The sequence below is a fragment of the Lutra lutra genome, chromosome 1, assembly GCF_902655055.1.
Source record: "Lutra lutra chromosome 1, mLutLut1.2, whole genome shotgun sequence".
Taxonomy (NCBI): domain Eukaryota; kingdom Metazoa; phylum Chordata; class Mammalia; order Carnivora; family Mustelidae; genus Lutra; species Lutra lutra.
Genome location: NC_062278.1, coordinates 75,674,842 through 75,699,052, shown reverse-complemented (window position 1 = coordinate 75,699,052; position 24,211 = coordinate 75,674,842). Strand labels below are relative to the sequence as shown.

General features: G+C 36.8%; 1 protein-coding gene across 2 annotated transcripts in view; it reads right to left on the bottom strand.

The window, feature by feature from the left end:
* AGTR1 (angiotensin II receptor type 1) overlaps window positions 1-9,763 on the bottom strand; it is a 46,911-nt gene extending 37,148 nt beyond the window's left edge. Inside the window, exons 1-2 of one of the 2 annotated variants that reach the window (XM_047727362.1) lie at window positions 9,513-9,763; window positions 9,336-9,413 (exon numbers count right to left, since the gene is read on the bottom strand). The gene's annotated coding sequence lies outside the window, so the exon portion shown is untranslated. The remainder of the gene's footprint in view (window positions 1-9,335; window positions 9,414-9,512) is intronic. The other variant, XM_047727358.1, reaches the window with a different exon arrangement.
* Between the last annotated feature and the right edge of the window lie 14,448 nt (window positions 9,764-24,211).

Below are 24,211 nucleotides of genomic sequence, written 5' to 3'. Positions count from 1 at the left end.
GTACTTATTACTAACAGTTTCAAATGTATCTTTTTTTTTTTAAGATTTTATTTATTTATTTGACAGACAGAGATTACAAGTAGGCAGAGAAGCAGGCAGAGAATGAGGAGGAAGCAGGCTCCCTGCCAAACAGCGGGGCTCGATCCCAGGACCCTGGGATCATGACCCGAGCCAAAAGCAGAGGCTTTATTAACCCACAGCCATCCAGGCGCCCCATCTTTTTAGGACTTTTAAAAAAGCATACATATGCATACAAATGTGTATATCCACATTTTTTTGTCATTTTACACATCATACTATTCTGCTCTTTGCCTTTTTGTTAATTTAATATGGCTAGAACTATCTATACTGTATATATACATCTGCCTCATTTATTTTGATGACTATACAATATTTCATTCATTGCACTGACACATGATGATTTATTCAACCAGCTCCCTGTTAATGGGCCTTACGGTCTTCTTTTTTTCAGTTTCCCTTTTTGGCTGCTTAAGAACATGCCTGAATGATCCTGTTTATACATGTGCATTTTTTAAACTATGTATCATTAGAAAAGTTTAAAATGATTGTTGAAGCAAATGGTATAATTCATGTTTTTGAGAGATAGTTAAAAATGTCCTCTATAAAGGTTATATGATGCTAAAAATCTGGCTTTTATCAAATCTCAGTTTTTTTTTCTCAGGGTGATAAATGTAAAGCATATATTTGTCTTTATTTGCATTTCTTTAGTTATGAATGAGATTGAGCTTTTTTGTTTTCTTATTTTTTGTAGTTATTCTTCTACTAGTTTGCCCAGTAATGGCCTTTGCTCATTTTTCAATTGGGTTGTTCACTGTTTCTCATTTTAAAGAGCTTATGCTGGGGTGCCTGGGTTGCTCAGTGGGTTAAAGCCTTCAGGTCAGGATCCCAGGGTCCTGGGATAGAGCACTGCATCGGGCTCTCTGCTCAGCAGGGCGTCTGCTTCCCTTCCTCTGTCTCTGCCTGCCTCTCTGCCTACTTGTGATCTCTGTCAAATAAATAAATAAAATCTCTAAAAAAAAAAAAATAAAGAGCTTATACTATGTTGGGAAAACTAGCATTTAACATGTAATGTGTGGCAAATAGCTTTCCCAAGTTCCTGTTTATCTTTTGACTTTGTTTATTGTCCTTTTTACATATGATGATTTTAATTTTTTTATGTAGCTAATTTAACCAATATTTTCCGTTATGGATTTGGGGGATTTTTTTTTAAGATTTTATTTATTTATTTGACAGACAGAGATCATAAGTAGGCAGAGAGGCAGGCAGAGAGCGAGGAGGAAGCAGGCTCCCTGCTGAGCAAAGCACCCCCCGCCCCCCATGCAGGGCTTGATCATGACCGGAGCTGAAGGCAGTGGCTTTAACCTACTGAGCCACCCAGGAGCCCTGAGGGACATTTTTAAGTAAAAAATTTTTTTAAAGCTGAAGAGTTATTCAAGAAGACAATAGGTATATTACAGATTACTTTTTAAACCACAATATATACCAACTTTACTATAACATTCTTATTTGGAATGATTTTGGCATTACAAGAATCTCTTTTTATCCCTGAATTTCAGTGGTTTTTGTTGTTATAGCAATAAGATATTTCTCATAAGATTATTTCTCTTAAAAAAATACCACCTTGTTATGAACCTTGTGAACTTCTGTAAGGCCCTAATGTATCTTAGGGGAAAAAAATCAGAAAGGGTCGGATTTGCCAGTATCATTTTCTACAGAGTTAGTAGCAGTTGTCTAAAGATCTGAAATCTATACCAAAAAAAAAAAAAAAAAAGGAAAGAAAAAAGTCACTTTTGATCTTAGCCTTGATCTTAATAACTCTCCAAAGCTTTTAAGATCTGTTATATATTTTTCCTAGTCTTATCTGGTCTACAAAGATGCAGACATTTAAAAAGTATATCAGTGAATTTAACCACACATCAGTGCTAATATAACTATTTTCATTAGAACACTAAAGACCCAAATAAGGTCATAATGTCAACTTGACAAGAAGCTATCAAATACACACACACACAAGCTGAATCACACTCATGATTTATGTTTTGCTTTATTCACTTATGATTATCTTTCCTTGCCATTAAATATTATTAAATATGTAAAAATGACTATATAATGTCTCATCATATAGCTTAACCTAATAGGAACTTAAAAAAGAATGGATTTGTGTTTCTTTTAAAAATTTATTCTATTAACCTAGTTGATTAAATGCCAGAACACATTCAAGAAATCATTACGTAGGAATCACATCAGATACTTTTCCATTCCTGATAAAGTGGCCGCATTTAACTGTGTGAAGGTTAAGGGCTGGGATCCATCAGGGTACAATGTGTTTTATGTAAAGTGACATCATTTGCACAGAAAATTACTAAAGCTGGGCTCATGGAACATTCTTGTTCTAGTGGTGTATTACACAGATTTAGAAGCATGTAAAATGCATTTGAATTGGATTAATGAGAAGAGTTTGGGTCAAAAGGTGAAGAAAAATGTATGTGATAATGAAAGTATAAATATATGAATTTTGTAGAAGAGATCCCATGTTTTTCAATTTATTTAGAAGAAAACCTGGTATAGATTCTGTGCAATGGCAGTCGCAAATATTTGGGCTTGTTGAGACCAGCAGGGTCATAAGAGAATCACTGGTACTTTATCATTTATTAGCTCTAAGACATTCTGCTGCTGTGTGCAGTATGTCTCCTAGGCGCTACCACCCTGCTAGGCCCCTACAACTTGGCGTTATGGCAGCCCTGGGTTGACTGCCTCCTAAGCCATAAGTTACAAATTAGATACTGTAGTGTTAGTGATGCCTAAACTTCCAGATCTAAGCAGCTGGTGAAGTTCCATCTCCCAATGATGTCTCTTTGTCACTGGGAAAATTGTAGATACTCAGTCCTGTTGACACACCTCTCCTCTCAAACGTGATCACAGGGAACCCAGACTCCCTTATGTCTTTTGACCAATGTCAGTGAGCCCCTGTCAGAACAACAGGCTTTTGGCCAGATCCAGCTGACATCTCTCAGAGAATCTACATGCACTAGGAGAAATTGTTCAGAGACTCAATCATTTGGAGAGTCACTGGCTTAAAAGAAGTCACCATTTGCTTGCAGACTGACTGGTTAGTAACTACATTCAACAAGTTTTATGAGCCATGTTTGTAGATAATTGTTTATATTAAAGCTAAAAGAGTGATATAAAATTTCAGTTGGAAGGCTGAATAGTTTGTGTAGGTAGGGAATCACTTGTTCAAGAGAAAAGTTTTTTTTATAGCATCAGAACACCAAAAGGTAAAAAGAATAAATTTTAGGTAAGTTATGAAAAAACACAGAGATAGCAAACCTTAACTTTTAAATAATGAGCTGTCATAGCTTTAGCATTTATTTTCCAACTAAAGAAGGAATTTCTAGAATTCTTCATTATTGCACTTAAAGGTAAGATGACAGACAAATATTACAAATAAAATCTTGTTTTTTTTCTATGAAACAGAACTTGATTTCAAATTATAATGTTAAGTAAATTCTCAAATAATTAGTTGGCCTTAAAAAGGAGACAGCCAAATGTAGAGTAGACAATGTGGGGTGGCAGCTAAAAGCACAGGAATCAAAATTCCTGTGTTTAAGTCTTTACTAGTTACCACATTTGGGTGAGTTACTTATCTTGTTATTACTCAGTATCCCAATCTACAAAATGAGGATAAAGCAGTGCCTATTTCATAGGGATGTTGTGAGAATTAAATAAAAACAGTATTAAAGGCTGAACGTATTTGGTATATTATCTGTGCTCAATAAATGTGAGCTTTATGTAAAAATGTTAGTTTATCAAAAAACCAATGAAATAACCTCTAGGTGATCATTCTGTTTTTTTAAAGATTTTATTTATTTATGAGGGAGAGAGCATGAGAGTGTGCACAAGCATGAGAGGGGTGGGGCAGAGGGAGGAGGAGACACCCCCTTGAGCAGGAAGCCTGATGGCGCTGGATCCTAGAACCCTGGGAAATGACCTGAGCCCAAGGCAGACCCTTTACTGACTGAACCATCCTAGGTGATCATTCTAAACAAGGCCTAGGTGCTGTATACTTGGACTCCTCTAGCTTCATTGTGTGTTTGAACCACCTGAGAATTTTGTTAAAATGCAGATTCTTATTCAGTAGGTCTAGGTGGAGTCTGAAAGTCTGCATTTCTAACAAGCTCCCATGTGATGCTCATGATGCTGATCTTTGCCTTGACACTTGAGGTAATTGTGGATTATTGCTCCTAATATATAGTACAGTGGTTCTCAGTAGGGGCAGTGGGATTAAGGAAACTTTGGACAATATATACAGATTTAAAAAGTGATTATAATATGCTTGCCCTACCCTTTCCCTAAAGCCTGAAGAACCACTGATTTGCCATTTCAACATTTCAATTTTTATTGTTTCTCCTTTTCTTACTCTTTCCTCTACTTTCCCCTTGCCTTTACAGCTTTAGACTAAAAAAATAGTATTAATAGTTAGTTCCCCAATTAGTAAGAGTAAAGCATCTATTTCAAGTCATTTTATTGTGTGTAATAGGGTACTATACTCAAATGAGCTTTGAAGAGTGGTTTCTAGCATATCTCTTCTAAAATATAGAGACCTGGGTGCCTGGGTGGCTCAGCGGGTTAAAGCCTCTGCCTTCAGCTTGGGTCATGATCCCAGGGTCCTGGGATCGAGTCCCTCATCGGGCTCTCTGCTCAGCAGGGAGCCTGCTTCCCTCTCTCTGCCTGCCTCTCTGCCTACTTGTGATCTGTCTCTCTGTCAAATAAATAAATAAAATCTTTGGAAAAAAAATATAGGGACCTGAGAAATGTATTTAACATTTTCCATGGCTTTAGCTAAAAACAAATAACAAGCAAGAAGAAAGTGAATTGTGAAGCATTTAGTAAAAGAATACAAAGAAGCATTGGATGTGGTGCATATATTATCAAGGAGGTATACTCCCCTAAGGAAGGGAAAGTTGTGGAAGTGGCTGGAATCAAACAATGTGACCACATTAGATGTTCCAGCTGGTCTGAAAAGGAGGACAGAAGGAGGCTTGTTTTAAAAATGGCTTCCCACCCCAGTGTCGCTGAGATGCCTGGAGAGTCTCATATCCAAATATGTACTTAGCTTGACCAACATCTCTCTAGGGCAAAGACCATTTTTATACTTCAGTGTTCTTAAGGAGCTAATATTACTCAGATCTATAGTATTTCCTCTGTAAGTATCTTCTACTATTATTGATACATTTAATACATATAATTCTTCATTTTCCAAGGCGGCTAGAAGAACTTTGATTAATATTAATAGGTAAATATCTAAAGACATCTTAGAGAACAAATTAGCAATCATAAACTCTTTTTAAATGATTTTGTTTTTTGTTTTTTTTTTTAAGATTTTATTTATTTATTTAACAGAGAGAAATCACAAGTAGGCAGAGAGGCAGGCAGAGAGAGAGGAGGAAGCAGGCTCCCTGCTGAGCAGAAAGCCCGATGTGGGGCTCGAACCCAGGACCTGGGATCATGACCTGAGCCGAAGGCAGAGGCTTTAACCCACTGAGCCACCCAGGCGCCCCAATCATAAACTCTTTTTAATAGTACACAATCATATATGTGTTCTCCAATATTCTCACTCTGAAGTTAACCATTCAAAGTTAATCTAAATCTAAATAAGTTTTAACATCATTTGGCGAAGAATAAAACAGCTTATTTGTGTATAAAGTGAACAAGAAATCATATAAAACTTGACCCAAACTGAATGATTATTAATTCTATGATTTTAAATTCTAAGGACATTTAGACTTAAGACTTGGAATATGAAGGCATAGTGCGGTTAAGAAAAACAAAGCATACCCATTTCTTCAGCCATTTTCTAAACTATTAAATGTTAGAAAAGTAATTAAATGTGAGACTAGTAACACAATTTAAAATATTCTTAGATATAGGGAGGAAACTGTAGTAATCACTGGGAAATTCTAGACATTTATTTCTACTTCAGACATTTGGATGATGCACCTATTTAGGAACCAGATAAATAAAACAAAAACTTCTAAATTGAGCTGTAAGAATAATGTAAAATACAGCAGTCATACAATATTTATAGCATATAGTGAATCTTATGTTAGTAAAATACTTGAAAGATGGTTTTAACACTCAAGGGAATTGTTTTCCCTTGTGATCGTTTGCTACAGAGGATCAAAAATCAGCAGAACTTTCAATGTTAATATGACGACTAATGACAAGAGTCATTGTCATTTCTATGATCTCTCTCTATATATACTTTATGTTCTATTTCCAGTTATCAAATTTGTCATTAAAATGAACACTGACTAATAAAACATTTGGCAAATATATATATAGCTCATGTATAGCTCCTTAGTTGTTGTTGGTTTGTTTGTTTTTGGCTGTGATTTATTTTGGATGTGTTTTAGAGCTTTAATAGGGTAATGGTAGTCATTTGTCAAATCAGTTGAAAATGATCTTAAACCCCTATGGACACTCCTCGATTTAAGATAGCTTATATATTAAGCCATCAAAAAATTGAATTCTGGTAGCTAAAGCTCATATAATGAATAAAATAGAAAAATGTAAAATGATAGCTAAATTTAGGCTGGAAATGGAACAAACCTTCTTTTGCTTATGTGAACTTTGATATACTATTTTAATAAGTAATTACATGACAGGGAACACAAACCTGTAATCCGGTGACCATGTAATCCAGTTTTGAAAGGGAAGGCTTAGAGAACTATTTTGAAGAAAAATAATAGCACTTTTCAGTGGTGATGAGTTTAAAATGGGAGAAGAGCTTTCCTAATCTGGCCTTGATTGCTTTGTCATAGTTAGCTGGTCTGGCTCTGTATTTGTTATTTGCCACAGTGTGTCTTTAACACAGCTTAATTAATCTTTACAACACTTGGATTTACTTCAAACATCTAAATAAAATTCTAATTTGCTTGCTTACTTGGGAGACTCTCTGGCATAGGCCAGTCATGACTGAGCAGTCAAAGCACTAGGTAAACTAATGAGTGTGGGGCTAAAGGCCGGAAGCCTGCATCAGGCAGCCAAACCATGCAAGTATTATGGAACTAGGACTCTATAACAGATCTGAAAACAAAATACAGCATATCTGTTATTTGCTTGAAAAGGATGTGGTGGCACAGATAAAACTGTAGAAAATACGCATCATACATTTAAGCTGTTAGTTTTAGACTTCTCTCAGCTAAGTATTTTACCAGGGCTTTGGTTAAGTAGCAGATTAAATTTTCTTTCACTATTTTCCCTCCCGCATAGGGCAAATAATTAGTGATAGTAACAACAACAGTAATAAGCAGCAGCAACAAACAAAAAAATGTACACACACACACACACACACACACACACACACACACACACACACTTCTTACCTGGAACTAGAGGGAAAAAAACACAATGTAAGAAACCTGAATAATCCTCAGATTGTTTGGTTTTTGAACACTGAACCAGGATTAGAGAGTGACAGGAAAGATTTAGGCTTGAAACTCGGGATAGGGAGCACTGCCGAAGCAACAGTGACTGAGAGACATTTTATACATCTTAAGATAAGTCTTCCTTTGGTATCAGCGGAAACAGTGGAAGAAAACAAGCTTTCTTCTGACTTGGATGATGGAGAATTTGATTCAGTTTAAGGTCACAGAAGAAGGCTTCATGATGGGCACAAAGAATAATGAAATCAGGGGGGAAAAAGCGGGGAGAGACAGAGGAGATGACAGACTTGACAGTAATAACTGTGAAACTTTAACAAATGCTGAGACCTGGCAACTGGGGGTACACTCCCTGAGCCATAAACCAGGTTATGGGAACCGGCAGCCATAATCTGGGGGGGAGTAGGGATGGACTTTTGGAGCCAGCACTGGAAACTTAATGATTTTCCAGAATAGATAATTTACCAGGACAGTTATTTAGAGGGTTTTGAGGGTCCCAAATATGGATTAAATGGGTAGTTATTTTCGACTATTATTTTTTAAGCAAATAACTAGGAAACAAAAGGAATCAAGGAATTTTATTACTGTTGGGAAACTTAAGGGCAGGGACCTGAGGTTCAGAGTTGTGAAATAACTCTCCTGATAGTACACAGCCACTTAAGTGGGTCTCCCCATTCCCAGCTCCTGGCACTTCCCTGCCCCTGCACTGTCTGCTTGTGAAGGTGGTAGAATCCACCACAGCCTAAATAGAGATTATCTGTGTGGAGCCTTTAGAGCTAGGGAAGCACTACAGAAGCAGGCAGTTTCTTAGAGAGGACTTAGAAAAAGCTTACAACTTATGCTAAAGGAAATAAATGCCTCGGGATCCTGGGCACTCAGATGCTGTCTACCAAGAGAGTCATGTTGGGGACTAAATACCTTTAGGAGAAACAAGTCGCTCAACAAAGTTTTAAAAGAACAGTAGCATCCCAGATTTCTTGCATCCCTCACTGTTAACTTTCTTTTCTCTCAATGACACTAGAAATAAATGTAGCTAAGTCCCAAATTTGATCCCAGGAGAAAATGAACACCCAAATGTTTACTGAGAGGAGAGGGCTTTGAAGGCCAGTAGTGGAATTCTGATACACCACCAAAAAATAAAGAAAAGGTAAAGAAGCCCAGTGGGGTTCAATAGTGGGGTCTCTACTAGCTGCCCAAAGACAATGGGACAGGAGACACTTTGAGAAAGACTTGCTGAGGTCTTGGGGAGAAGTAGCAGCCTGGCGGTATAGAAAGACTGGGCTGGACAGTTAAGAGGATTGAAGAATGGAGTGCGAGGTAGGTGATGTGGAGGAAGGGAGCCAAAAAGATTTTCTCTTAAAATCCTGCCTCAGTTACAAACGTGTACTGCCAGGGCTGTGAGATTGGGGTGTGGAGCTTCCCCTGCTTCTCCCCCTTGCCAATCTAATGAATCAAAGGACACCTGGGAACACCTGAAGGTGGGAGAGTTTGCTCCAGATGGGGGTGATGCCCAGTACCAAGGACCCACCAGTACAGTTTGCAGGGAGGGGTGAGAGGGAAATGAGCTGTGCTGGGGTGTTGCCTGGGAAGCAGAAAGGGAGGCTGGGGACACTCCAAACTTCACCTTAGTAATAGCACAACTTTTAAATGGACGCCCCGCGGAGTCATACCGACTTCTCTCTCAAGCTACGGTGAAAAGACAAGAGTTGGCTAAAAGCCAGTAAGCCAGGAAGAAAGTTTACTTGGTTGCATCCCAGTTTTGCAGATTTCTTGCTTGGACTCAAAAGAGTCTGGTCAAATCAGAATGAAATTTTGGGGGCACGCGGCGAGCAGTCTCAAATTGGCCCATGTAACCCTGGCGCCCCTCACCTGATTTGGGGGAGGGCTGCCCGTTCCTGGTGGGCGCCGGCCGGAACTAAGCTCGCTCTCTCCTTCGTCCCCGGGAGCCTAACAACACAGCACCCGCAGTTAGGACACCTTGACATAAAACTGAGCAGGCCCGCCCCGCAGCCCCCACACCCGGCATGGGACTTGGTGTCGACTCACCCGCGCCTAGGGCACTGAGCCCACGTCGGACCGCAAGCTGGCAGCGCTGTTGCGGGGCTTCCGCCCGCCGCTTCCGCGTCCCGGCAGTGCGCCCTCACTCCTGGGGTTCGCTTGGACTGCTCCCCATCAATCACCGCCCTAGCACGGCAGAGCTGCTAGCCCTTGCCTGTCACCACTGCCTGGGGCCCTGGCTGACAGGCGCTGGAATCATCCTCGATGAGGCAGTTCTGAATTTATAGCGAGGGGCGTTGCTGCTCTGGAGGTTCCAGGGACGAGGCACTGTTTTGCATTCTCTCCTCCTCCGCCCCGCCTCTGGAGACCCTCTTGGCCCAACCTCCTCCCCCTCCAGATGCTGACGGAAGCGGGAGGATGCCAGGATCTTACCCCAGGGTCACCTCTCAGATCTGTGCGCACGTGGCTGGAACTCTGCATTGGGGAGGGTCGCGAAATGGGAGAGAGCTGGGGGTACAGGAGAAACAGTTCAGGTCCGAGATAAATGTTTCCAAACTTTTTTTTTTTTTTTTTAAGCTTGGAAAACTTTTTAAGGAGGAATTAGCGAACTTCTCTTTCCTGTAACTCAAACTTTGACAATACTCTGGTGGATCATAGATACCATATATTAATTTCAGGTTTACAGAGTGGAAGGGTGTAACATTTATGTCCTCCTATTGAACATGCTGTCAGAGTGCATGTTTAAAAGTATAAAAACAGAAAAAGTAAAAGAATAAATATGACCAAATATTTAAGGAAGAATTACTATAATTTCCTCACAAGCTATAACAAAAAACAAAAGAGGATCGCTTCTCAATTCATGCAGTGAGGCCAGTATTGCCCTGATACTAAAATCAGATAAGACATGACAAGAAAAGACAACTCAGATAAATATTTCTTATGAATGTAGGTAAAATATTAACAAATTGAATCCAGTAACATATAAAAACAATCATACACCATGATCAAGGGAGATTTATCCCAGGAATGCAAGATTAGTTTACTGAAAATCAATTGATGTAAAACATCATATCAATAGAATAAAGGACAAAAACCATAGAATCACCTTAACAAATCAGAAAAAGCTTTGACAAAACTCAATACCGTTTCATGATAAAAATACCCAACAAACTAGGACCAGAAAGGAACTTACTTAATATGTAAAGTCCATCTGTGAAAGACTACATCATACTTAATGGCGAAAGACTGAATGTTTTTGTATCTAAAATCAAGAATAAGACAATAATGTTGACTCTCCTCACCTCTATTCAACATTGTACTATAAGTTCTAGCTAGTGCAGTTGGGCAAGAAAAAGATAAAAAAAAAGTCATCTAGATTAGAAAGGAAGTAAGAGTATTTTTTAAAGTATTTTTAAAAAAGATTTTATTTATTTGTTTTACAGAGACAGAGAGAGAAAGACCACAAGTAGGCAGAGAGGCAGGCAGAGAGAGAGTGGGGGGAAGCAGACTCCCTGCGGAACAGAGAACCTGATGTGGGGCTCGATCCCAGGACTCTGAGATCATGACCTGAGCTGAAGGCAGAGGCTTAACCCACTGAGCCACCCAGGTGCCCCAAGTAAAAGTATTTTTATGTGCAAATGACATGATCTTGAATTTAGGAAATCCTAAGGAATCAATTAAAATACTATTGGAGCTAATAAGTTCAGCAAGGAACAGTCCAAAAATGAAATGAGAAAAAAAATTATATTTACTGTAGATCAAAAAAATAAAATACTTAGGAATAAATTTAACTAAAAAGGTGTAAAACTTGTATTCTGAAAACCATAAAACATTGAAAGAAATTAAATTAGACCTAAACAAATGGCATTCTCTGTTCATGGATTTGAAGATTTAATGCTGTTAAAATGGCAATAATCTCCACAGAACATACAGATTAAACACAATCTTAATCAAAATCCCAATAAGTTGTTTTTAAGGAAATTAATAAGATGATCCTGAATTCATATGGAAGTGCAAGAGACCCAGAATATCCAGAACAATCCTGAAGAAGAAGAACAAAGTTGGAGGACTCATATTCCTGATTTCAAAATTTACTATGAAGCTGTCATAACTTAAACAGGATTTTACTGGCATAAAGATTGATATACAGATCAATGGAATGGAATTGAGTCCAGAAATTCTAGTATATTATGGTCAGTTGATTTTTGATAAAGGGACTAATACAATTCAGTGGGGAATAAGTAGTCTTTTCGATTAATGTGACAACCAAATGCCAGAGTCTGAGTGAAATTGGGAATGTTCCTGTAATTATTATATGAGGTTCAGGAGAGTCTTATATTTTTTAATTGATTTAGTGCTATAAGTCATTAACCATAATCCTGCATGTACTGAATTCCACCTTAGTTTTAGAAATGGTGATAGTTTTGAGGACTGGAAGTTCTTTAGAGAGTCAGCTGTTTTGAGTGAAACTGATTTGAAAGGGCAGGCTTTGCTCTTAAGGATATTTTATCACCAGAAACAAGCAGATGAGAAGGGAAAGTTCCCAAGAAATTAATGGCATCATTATTATTGTGATGAATCAGCTGAGTAATAGTATAGTCATAGTAATAGTATAGTTTATACACTTGGCTTTTCTGGATGAGAAAGGGGAAGAGAGAAAGAGAGAGAGAATGAGTTGGGGAAAGGACAGAGGTAAAGGTGAGCCTTAGAGTTATGACTAGAGACATGGATTGGAAACCCAGTTTCAAATATATATACACATGCATATGCATTTCACTGAAATGTATAAAGTGGTTGTTTGAAGGTCATAATTATGGATCCTTTTAGACGATTTTTGCTTTTTATGCTTGTGATGTTACCCAAATTTTATTGTAACAATTACATCAGTATAGCAGGGTGAACTAGAAGGTAGAGAGCTTAGCACAGGAACTGTTTGGAGAGCAAGAAACATCTGTGTGGACACATTTTGCTGCCACTAAACTTGAAGGCCTAATGTTGCAACCACATGAGTGTGCCTATACCTGTACTCTAGAGCATTCCTATGATTTAGAATATACAACTGGTTCTCATATTTATGGCAGTTTAGTATTTGGCATTTATCTGAGGAAAAAGTGTTATAAACGTTCATATATATTCACAATGTATATGGAAGTCTGATGTAGTGACTGCAGAAATTCTAAGAGAATAGAGCCATGCTTTTCAGATGAATACTATAACAAACATTAACCTAATCTGGTACTGCATGTAGTTTGGTTATATTGTTTCAGAGAGAACATTGGATAAAATACCACATCATATACTTTAATCCTATGTATAGTATTTCCAAATGAATTCATTATATAGCTACTGGCAATCGTAAATTGGAACTTATGCAAATGGATACTTACATTACTCAGAATGGAAAAAATCAACATTTTCTGTATTTCTCTTCTAAAAATTTTCCCAAAGAATGTATCATTAAGCCTCATCAAGTTTAAAGTTACAGAAAGAACTTCATTTTGATTCCAATTTCTCTTTCTCCAGCTTTTAAAATTTTTACCTCTATTCCTAGATTCTCTCAGATGTGCCTTTCGCCTCTCTTCAGGTTTTTAAATTTCTATCTTTTGCCCATATTGATCTATGTCTAGATTACCTTCCAGTGTTTGCCATTTGAAAATTTGGTTATCTTCAAAGACTCAGATCACGTGCCAGTTTTTAATTTTCCCACTCACATCTGCCAGAAGTTACCACTTTTTCCTTTGAACTTTATGTGACTGTTTTTGAATATATAAAGTAGCATGAGTTTATTGAAAAGATGTTTAGTGACCTGGAGTCCATTTTCCATTTTCTCATGAGCCATCAGTGAAGATTGGCCAAACAAGTGGATATCTAGATCTTTTCCTAAAATAAGGTTTTCCAGTATTCTCTTTATAAGTTATGTGAACTTGAGCAAGTTATTTAGCCTTTTTATCATTGAGTTTAGTCATTAGTAAGATGTGAGTACTAATAATAGCTAATTCATTGTGAATAAGGATTAAATGAAGTAATACATGTAAAGCAAATAGAACCATGCCTGTTCTATAATTAGTACTTAAACAAATGTTGGCTTTTTAAAAAAAAGTTAACACCATTAATTCTAAGCATGTATGTTGTCCAATTATTCAAATATAGTCACTGTTCTAAGAAATCCTTTTGATAAGGTAGGAGTCTGTCTTACTCAATGTACTTTACCAAAATTGATATTCCTGCTTTAAATAGTTTTACAGGAATATAGAGAAAGAGATGACTATGACAACAAAAAAGCATTGGTGAATATTCTTGACTGGGGCATGTAGATTGATAGCCTTGTTGAGTATAATTGAGTTTACAGTGCTATGTATTATAATGAGGATCAGTGTCTCAGGAAAATTTATTTAAATTGTCCAGGTAGTATATTCTCAGAAACTGATACGTAGTGTGAGTAAACAACTGTCTTACCCCTTCTATTTTCTACCTTTTACAAATGTAACCTCTTAAAAAACAGAGTTATAAACTTGATATATCATTAACTAGACAGTCTTTCTACTATTTCTTACTACCTTCATTTATAAAGATAGAGAATGAACATTTGCAAGGTTCTGTAACTCACCAGAGCATAAGCATGGTCCAATAAATGTTATCCAGTAAGCTGGCAAATGTGAAATATAATCTGTAGAGGCTTGGACACATCTAAAAGAGTAAAACATGTTATTCTAAGTTATATTTGGCTTTAACTATGATTAAACATTTAAAATTATTTAAATGTTGATGAGGAATGAGGAAAAACTAATAGGAATAAAGATACTCTTAACTTTAGAGATGAAGTCAGATATAATAAATGAGATGGATCAATTTAGTATTGGACAAATTTTACTTTCTAAAAAAAGCAAGGTTAGTATACTCACCAATAAAAATGTTGATAGATGATAAGAATGAAAAAATACTATACAAATAAAATTCCCAACCAGACAGTTGTAATATGTGAGTGTTTTTAAATGTATGAACATCATTATTTTTTTAAAGATTTATTTATTTGAGAAAGGGGAAGAGAGAGAGAGAGAGAATGAGTTGGGGAAAGGACAGAGGGAGAGAGAGAATCTCAGGCAGATTTCTTGATGAGGGCAGAGCCCAACACATGGCTGGATCTCAGAACCCTGAGAACATGATCTGGGCTGAAACTAAGAGTCAGATGCTTAACTGACTGAGCTACTTTGGTGCCCCATGAACATTTTTATTAATAATCATTGAATAGATATATCATACTCTGGATAGAGGAAGTGACATACGTAAGAGTTGTTTAAATTTATTAAATATTTAATTTAAAAGAGGGAAGTTTTATATCATTGCTAAAAAGTTGGAGGTGCTAAAAAATGAAGTATTCAGGAAGAACAAGGTAGGTATTTAGGGTGGCAAGCAGGATATATTTTAACCCATATAAAGAATTTGGCAGAACTTTCAGATTAAAAATTCTTGCAAAATGAATTATGTTTGTAAAATTGCATTTGAATTTAACTGGTTGCAGAACAATAAGGAGATTAGGCTATCCCAATTTTAGTTAAATTCCCATTGTCATTGGAATAGTACAATCCGAATATTTTCCACCACATTTCTTGTTTTGGTTCAATTTTAGTTGGCCCCTTATTGACTATCAGATTGTTCATTCACACAATCATGCTGGCTGTCCTTTTCTCACTACAGAGGTCATGATACCAGGCTACCCACGTGGCTGATGCTTCTTTGGCATCCGGCCATCTTGAGAACACCCATGCTGGCCCAGGATACAGTCCTGCCCTGCTGGTTGAGCTGCAGGATTCCTGGTCCAAGCAGCAGGCTCCTCCTAATCAGTGAAAAGCATGTCTTTGACAGGGGAGATGTTTATAGCTGATCTGAGCTCCACTGGGTTAGAGACCATTCCTAATGAATGAAGCTTGTTCTGGCCCGTTTAGAATCTTTCACTTCACCATGCAGCCTCAAAGTACTTCCCTACACGTAAACAAATTATCTTTAAAAAAAGAAAAACTTGATGCACTCACCTGCTGCCATTGCTAACAGCTGTCATCTAGTAAGGATTTCATCTACACTAGTTTCAGGCATTCACAAAGACAGCCTATATCAACAGTCCTCATTTGGATGACTTGAAAACCACTTTTTAAAAAAAATTATTTTTATTAACATATAATGTATTATTTGCACCAGGGGTACAGTTCTGTGAATCATAAGGCTTACACATATCACAGCACTCACCATAGCACGTATCCTCCCCAATGTCTATAAACCAACCATCCTATCCCTACTCTCCCCAAGCCCCAGCAACCCCAGTTTGTTTTGTGAGATTAAGAGTCTCTTATGGTTTGTCTCCCTCCCAATCCCATCTTGTTTCATTTTTCCCTTCCCTACTTATTAGCAAAGTTTGAGCAATTGTTTGTTGGGAGACAGAGTAAGAATATTGAAGTAATAACATCAGCATTCATATATGCCACTTTGAATCCAGTGGTGGAAGTGTGGTTGGGTCGAAGGTTTCTTTTGACCAGTAACTTTTTAAATGAAGTCCTGTCTTTTCTAGATATGAGCCAAACATTAATTTCATATTTATCCTTATAGGATTATTTTAAGACTTTTTCAATGGCTGTTGTATAATTTTAAATAGACGTTCAGGTTCCTTTGGCTGACTCTGCTTATACCCACACTTTCTGTCTGGTTAATATTCCATGATCTTTCTACATGAACTCATGCTGCTAGTTGTTCATTAAATTGTTCTTGTCTAAGTACTTCTTGATCAATTCTATTATTATTTATTCTTATTCTTTCCTAGTATTGATGTTAACTGCTTGGTAATTTCCTGGATCTCCCCTTTGGCACATCTTAAAGATTAGAATAGTTATTATTATAATTATTTTCTTGAATCTTTCTGCAGCCCATCCATCATTCTCTATTTTCTGCATTGTTTATGACTTGAAGATCTACAGGATGTAAATATATTATTCATATAAAACAAATATCTTACTGTGAGGATAATATCCTCAAATATTTCTTAGCAAAGAGATTTATATTTTACTAAAATATACTTTGAACATACTAACATAAGAAATAAAATTACTGGATAAAAATTAAGCATTAGCAGCTGAAATATACTTTTATTGGCAAATCTTTTGGCCTTTCCTGAATGAACAAAATGTAAAAGTAAACATTTTTAAATTAATTACTTAAAAATGCAAATAAAATGCTATTTTATTTATCCATGAACAACATATGTTGTCTCTTTAAATATTTTCTTACTTTTGATTTTTTTCAAATAGTGCTTATTCTTATAGTATAGACATAAACCAATTTTGGGCCTTTAATCACAGAAGAGATACTACTAATTAATCAAAGCACCTATAATAACTACCAGATTAGGCATGAGGGCATCAATTAGACACAGCCTCTGAATATAAGATGCTCACAGTTCAGGGAGGTAAAATGAGCAGGGCTGTATAACACTATGTTTAAACCTTAGAGATATGTTCAGAGAATGCAAAGAAGGCCAGAATTAACTCTGATAGCCAAGCTGGAGAAAGTTACCATAGGGTAATCTAGACAGAGTCACTACATGTGCAGATGACACTGTATCTACAGTGTATCTTACAGTGTATCTTTTCCAATATGGGTAGAAGGGAAATGGTTCTTTGTTTAATCTTGATCTCTTCTGCTGGATTGGAATCCAGCAAGCAAAGATCATGGTGACCTTATTCACTCTGTACCCATAGTCTGTCATAGCAGTTGTTGCATGATACATGCTCAATAAGTAGTTGTTGAAGGGATGAATGAATGAGGTGAGGGTAAGATTTTGAAAGGCCAGGTTCAAGTATTTGACTTATCCTTTGGGTAATGAGAGTCATGGGGATCATGGAGCAGGGAGTCCTATGATCTCATTTGTTATGTAAGAAGGTAAAAAGTAATTCTGGTGGAAATGTAAAGGATATATCCAAATGGGACCAGATTGTGGGCCCATTGAGTGAGGAATTCCAGGAGATGAATTAAAAATATCAGAAGAAAATGAAGAGGACTTAAACTAAAGTGCTGGCTCTATGGATGGTGGGACAAGCTTCTGAATTGCAGTGGAAAGGATTCATTGACTGACTAGTTGGATATGAAGGGTGAGAGAGAGGCACAAAGGAAAAGATGAGATTTCTGGGTTGGGAGGGTGGGTGAATAGCAGTGCTATTAACTGAATTCAGGAATACCAAAAGGGAACATATTTTAGAGAAAGGATGATTTTAATATTGGATGTGCTCAGCTTGATTTCTTGAAGAGCGTATAAGTAAAGCTGGGTCTGGACTGGCATATGTAGTTTTGGGACTCATGAGTGTAGAAATGATGCTTGAGGTTATGGGAGAAAGTGAGGTTTACAAAAGAGAGTGAAAAGAAAAAAGGAAAAAAATGAAGATGAAATCTTGGGAAACACACATCTAAGTGATAGAGGGAGAAGAGTCAGCAGACAAGAGAGCTAACATTGTTTTGAACACAAACTGTGAGACAGATGCTATCTTAGTTACTTTGCATATGTTGTCTAGTTTAATCTTCACAACAGCTCTGGGAGATCTTATCAAAGAAGTAGGAGCTTTTCCAGGCATCCTAAAAACTTGGCTGGAGTGAATTTTAAGTAGGCATTGGCAAACTTTCTCTGCAAAGGGCCAGATAGTAAATATTTCAGGCTTTTGAGACAGCCTTACAACTTCGCCTATGAGGTGAGAAAACAGCCATAGATAAGCGAATAGTTGTGTCTGTGTTCCAATAAAACTTTATTTATGGACACTGACATTCAAATTTCATATATTTTTCATACGTCAAAATATCATTTTTGAGGTTTTTTTTAAACCATTTTAAAATGTGAGAACTATTCTAGGTTCATGGGCTCTATAAAAGCAGGGAGTAGGCTGCAGTTTGCAAAACCTTGGTTAAAAGTAAAAGAGGGTGTTAAGTGTCAGATGCAAGCATGTGAGCCCAAAAAATCATTGAATCTTGCAAACACAGTGTAGTTGATGACCCAGCAAAAGTGGTCTCAGTAGAATGGAGGGGCAAAACCCCATTGTAACAGGTTGGGAATAACTAGGTCGACAGAATAAGCATAGACTTTCTTAACAAGTTTGTCAGGGAAGGAAAAGACAGAATTAAGGTAATAACCTTAAGGGAAAGCTGATGTCTGGAGAGTATTTTTATGGTGTTTTTTCATTTTAGGATTTGGTTTCCAGGGAAACTCATTTAAAAGAAAAAAATAATAAGAAAAGAAAAAAATGAGGAAGCATCAAAACATAATTAATGCAGAGAAATGTCAGGTCATGAGAAAAATATGTTGGGAAAAGAAGTTTCGTATTAGTAAAAATACAATAGAAGTTGGGACTGCATCAAAATTAAAAGCTTCTGCACAGCAAAAGAAAGAATCAACAAAATTAAAAGGCAACCTACTGAATGGGAGAAGATATTTGCAAAAGACTATACAATGAAGGGTTAGTATCCAAAATATATAAAAAAGGGATAAAACTCAATACCCCAAAAAGCAAATATTCCAATTAAAAATGGGCAGAAGACATGAACAGATATTTCTCCAAAGAAGACATCCAGATGGCCAACAGACACATGAAAAGATACTCATCGTTTATCATCAGGGAAATACAAATCAAAAATACAATGGCATATTACCTGGCAGAATGGCTAAAATAAAAAACACAAGAAATAGTATTGATTAGGATGTGGAGAAAAAAGAACCTTCTTGCCCTGTTGGTAGAAATGCAAACTGGTACAGTCACTGTGGAAAATAGTTTGGAATTTCTTCAAGAAGTTCAAAATAGAATGACCCTACGATCCAGTAATCACACTACTGGGTATTTATCCACAAAATACAAAAACACTAATTCAGAGGGATACATGCACCATGTTTATTACAACATTATTTATAGTAGCCAAATTATGGAAGCAGCCCAAAAGTCCACTGATAGATGAATGGATAAGAAAGATGTGGTGTATATATATAATGGAATATTATCTAGCCATAAAAAGGAGTGAAATCTTGCCATTTACAATGGCAAGGATGGAGTTAGAGACCATAATGCTAAGCCATATAAGTCAGAGAAAGACATATGTCATTTGGTTTCGCTCATATGCAGAATTTAAGAAATAAAATGAGCAAAGGAAAAAAGAGAGAGAGAGAGAGGGAGGGAGAGAGAAACCCAGAAATAGATTCTTATCTATAGAGAACAAACTGGTGGTTACCAGAGGGGAGGTGGGGGGAATGGGAGAAACAAGTGATGGGGAGTAAGGAAGTGTGTATGGAAGTGCTGAGTCACTATACTGTATACCTGAAGCTAATAGTATACTGTATGTTAGCTATACTGGAATTAAAATAAAAAATATGGGGTGCCTGGGTGGCTCAGTAGGTTAGGCCTCTCCTTAACAGCTCAGGTCATGATCTCAAGGTCCTGGGATTGAGCACTATATTGGGCTCTCTGCTCAGCAGGGAGCCTGCTTCCCCCCTCACTCTGCCTGCCTCTCTGCCTACTTGTGATCTCTCTCTCTGTCAAATAAATAAATAAGATCTTAAAAAAAACTTAATAAAAAATATGAAAAAGTTAAAGAAAATTGGCAGAAAATGTTTATACTCAAGCCCCCTAAATTGTTACTTCAGTATTTCTTATTATATCTGATAAATGCTTGCATATGAAAGGAAAATAATGTCAAGGTGAAATGGAACTTGGAATTTCAAGGAATAGAAATCAAATATGTCATATTAAGGCTAGATTATTCTTTGAATAAATTATTTCACAGCTCTAATTAGGACTCAATTTTCATTGCATTTAATTTCAGAAGGCCTTTTTCCTCCTGCCCTACAGTTGCTTTCTCTCTATTTCTCTTCCCTGAGGACATCACTACTCTCATCAGTAAACTTGACCCTTACTGTGATTAATCCCAGTCCAAACTCACCAGAATAAAATTTTATGTATTTTTTTACACACTGGCATTATTTTAATTATTATTTATGATTTCTCCATACTATAATTTTTCCCTTCTGAGATCAAACAATGCAGTTATATTTTTCTATGCTATATCTCCTTCTAAAAACAGATGCTTGACACATGTGTTCTGGGACAAATAGTCTTCATCAATAGAGATAAACCTATGATGTCTTTCCCAAAGACATTGCAGAAACAAGATGTTTTGGATTTTTCCTTCTAATTTATTATATCTGGTGAGTACTATAATTAAGGATTAGGAACCAGAGGAAATTATTTCAAAGCATAAAATTTCCTGGAAAGGAATTACGTGTCTAATTATCAAGAAACCTCTTCATTGTAAAACTCAAAATGTTCAAGTAAAAGGAACTCAGGTAATAATTTTTTTTTAAAGATTTTATTTATTTATTTGACAGAGAGAGATCACAAGCAGGCAGAGAGGCAGGTAGAGAGAGGAGGAAGCAGGCTCCCCGCTGAGCAGAGAGCCCGATGCGGGGTTCGATCCCAGGACCCTGAGATCATGACCTGAGCCAAAAGCAGCGGCTTAACCCACTGAGCCACCCAGGCGCCCCAGGAACTCAGGTAATAATTTAAAAAACATTTTTTGTTGTGAAATGTGACACACATATGGAAGAATACATAAAATAAACATATACTGTAGTGAATAATTATAAAGCCAAAATCCATGTAAGGACCATCTGTTATGACATTGAGTTTTATTCTCTCAAAATTCATATGTTGAACCCCTAATCCCAGTATGCAGTATTTGGTCATAGAGCCAATAATAAAAGTTAAGTGAGGTCATAAGGGTGGGGGACTATTGTCCTTACAAGAAGGCAGGAAGACGACAAGAGAGCTCTGTCCCCCTCCATTAGAATACAGAGGAAAGGCCATATGAAGACAGTGAGAAGGCAGCCCTGCAAAAGCCAGGGAGAGAGGACTTAATCCTGACAGCACCTTGATCTTGGACTTCCAGCCTCCAGAATTATGAGAAAATAAATGCTTATTATTTAACCCACCCAATCTGTGATATTTTGTTAAGGCATCTCTAGATAACTAATATGCTGTGTGAATAAAAAATAAAACATTGCCAGAATGTCAGAAGCCCCCAGTGAGTCTCTTTCCTATCACATTTCCCTTAGAGGTCACCAGAATGCTGATCTGTATGGTAATCATTTCCTTATTGTTCTTTATACTTTTTCCAGATATGAATGTATCTTTAAATAATATAGATTTTAAACTTCATATAGATAGAACTATATTGTTAATGTATTTGTCTCCATCTTGCTACTTTTGCTCTACATCAGGTTGGTCCCAATTTTCCATGTTGCTATGTATAGTGTTAGTATGTTCATTTTTATTATGATAGAGTATTTAGATGTATGAATATACCTACCACATGAATTCTTTTGTGGATAGCTATTTGGGTTGACATTTTGGTGAATATGAGTATTGTTGGAATGAACATCCCTGTAGATGGTTCCACTTATATATATATTTCTCAAGGGTACGTACCTGAAATGGAGTAACTGGCTCACAGGGTCCGTTAAAATAATATTTTCAAGGACAAATTATTTTAGAATGTGACTTTATACTTCCATTCTTCACTCCAGAAGATAGGATCATATCTTTTTTCAGAGAAACAGCCCAGGTGGTAGGAACATTGGTTTTAGATTTGCCATTTTGTGATAGCTTTGTAATGATCACTCTCTTAGGGAATACATTTGAATGCTTTTTCTCTTCACACTGTTGTCACTTGGTGAACTGAAAAAGGACCATGTTAATGTTTTCAATTCATACTTTAAATCTAAACAGCACTTTGTTGGGTTTCCTGGGAAGCTCAATAGGTTGAACTTCTGACTCTTGGTTTTGGCTCAGGTTATAATCTCCGGGTCATGAGATGGAGCCCCCAGTCGGGCTCTGCACACAGCACAGAGCCTGCTTGTCCCTTTCCCTTCCCCTTTGCACCCCATCCCCTACCGTACTTGAACCATCTCTCTCTCTCAAATAAAATCTTACAGCAACAACAACAACAACAACAACAAAACACCAAACAAAAGAGACTTAGCTATTCTGGTGTGATGATTAATTAATTTGTACCCCCATACCACACAAATCCATTGTGTATCTTCTATCCTGCTCTTTTCCTGGGGAGATTGACTACTACTGAAGATATCATCTGGTTTTCTTGCTGGCTGACCTTGGTTAAATTGTTCAATAGGAGATTGGGTTTGGCTTCTGGTTCTGGCCTCTTGTTGGATTTGGTTAAGAGGAGGCACAGGCAAGAGGTCTGGGGGTGGGAGGTTGGAATATTTCTTCTCAGCTCCCTCCCTGCTTTGGTATGGAGTCTTTGGCAGTAGTGTCACTCCTCCAAGTGTCTAGTTCATTCTGGAAAGCTCATTCTCTATGGCTACAGTTTTCACTTGGTTCCAGGAGCACCATTTCCTCTCTTCATCCCTTTAGTCTTAGGGGTTGTAATGGTTTCCCACTATTGCTTGTCTCTATCTTATTTATTTCCTCATCCCTATCCACACTTCTATAAGGATTTTGGAAGTCTTCAATGATCCTTCTAGGGTAAATTCTGTTTCTTACTGGGACTCTGCCTGATAGCTGGACTTAAAATTTCTGTTAAATAGAAATTGTGTTTCTTCAAATACAATGACTATTCAAATTTCCTGAATAGTTGTCACATTTTATTTTAGGTTTAAGTAGAAAGTGTTGCTAAAAGTGAAAACTTGCACAATACAAAAAGAGGTTATCAACGACTGATTAGTGTAGTTAAGTACTAGGTGATAAGCATAAAAGTGAATTTAAATATGACATATATGAATTAATCTAGAGTCATAAATCAGAGCCCATATGCTTTGTCTGCAAGTTGGTGACTAGTCAAATTATTCATGGTTTTCTAAATCTCTTAATACTGCAGGGTTTATTATTTGCCCCACTTTTATAAGTGTGCTTAAGAGACCCTTCTTTAAGATCAACTAAGTCACTCCCCTGCATTTTATCTAGCTTCCTTTTTTCCTGGTCTTTGCAGAGAGTATATCAATCATACTCATAGAAAGAACCAGAATTTTCAGCATTTCACTGGTCTTAGATTCTACCTCAGTTTTCCAGTATTTAAATTTGGAAGAGAAAAATATGCACAGCCTTTCCAGAATTCCTTCTGTATTGAGCTCAGAATATCATAGCTTAGCTTTCACGGACATTGTTGGTGTTGATAACTCTAAACTTGATATGAATTCAGAAATCTACATTGAGGAAACACATATGTTTGCTAATCTATTTTTATTGTAGGTATTTTGATTTTATCAAATTTTAAGTAAATGATTAAGGAAGTTAATTTTTAAACACCAGTTACAGTTTAATTTGAATATAATATGAAAAATTATCTTTCTCTAGTACTATTTGTATTACATAGAATATACAAACATGAAATACTTAAACACAAACACCCAAAGGTTTTAGCCCTATAGTAGAAGAAAAACCAAAAATAAGGGTCAACATACTCAATTGACCCCAGGCATGCTGTTTTACTTTTGGGTAGATATAGGTAGTGAAGGTTTTATTTGTTGAAATATTTTAGCTGACTCCCTTTGAATACTTGAGCTGAAATAATGGAAGAAATCTTGTTCTTGGTATGTTATTGCCAAGGAAAAGGATGGTATAATACTGCCCATGATATTCCTGTTGCTCAGAGTAGTGACTGGCACATATTAGATGCTCAGTAAAGACAATATGTTGCTGTCGAGAAGGCCAAATGTC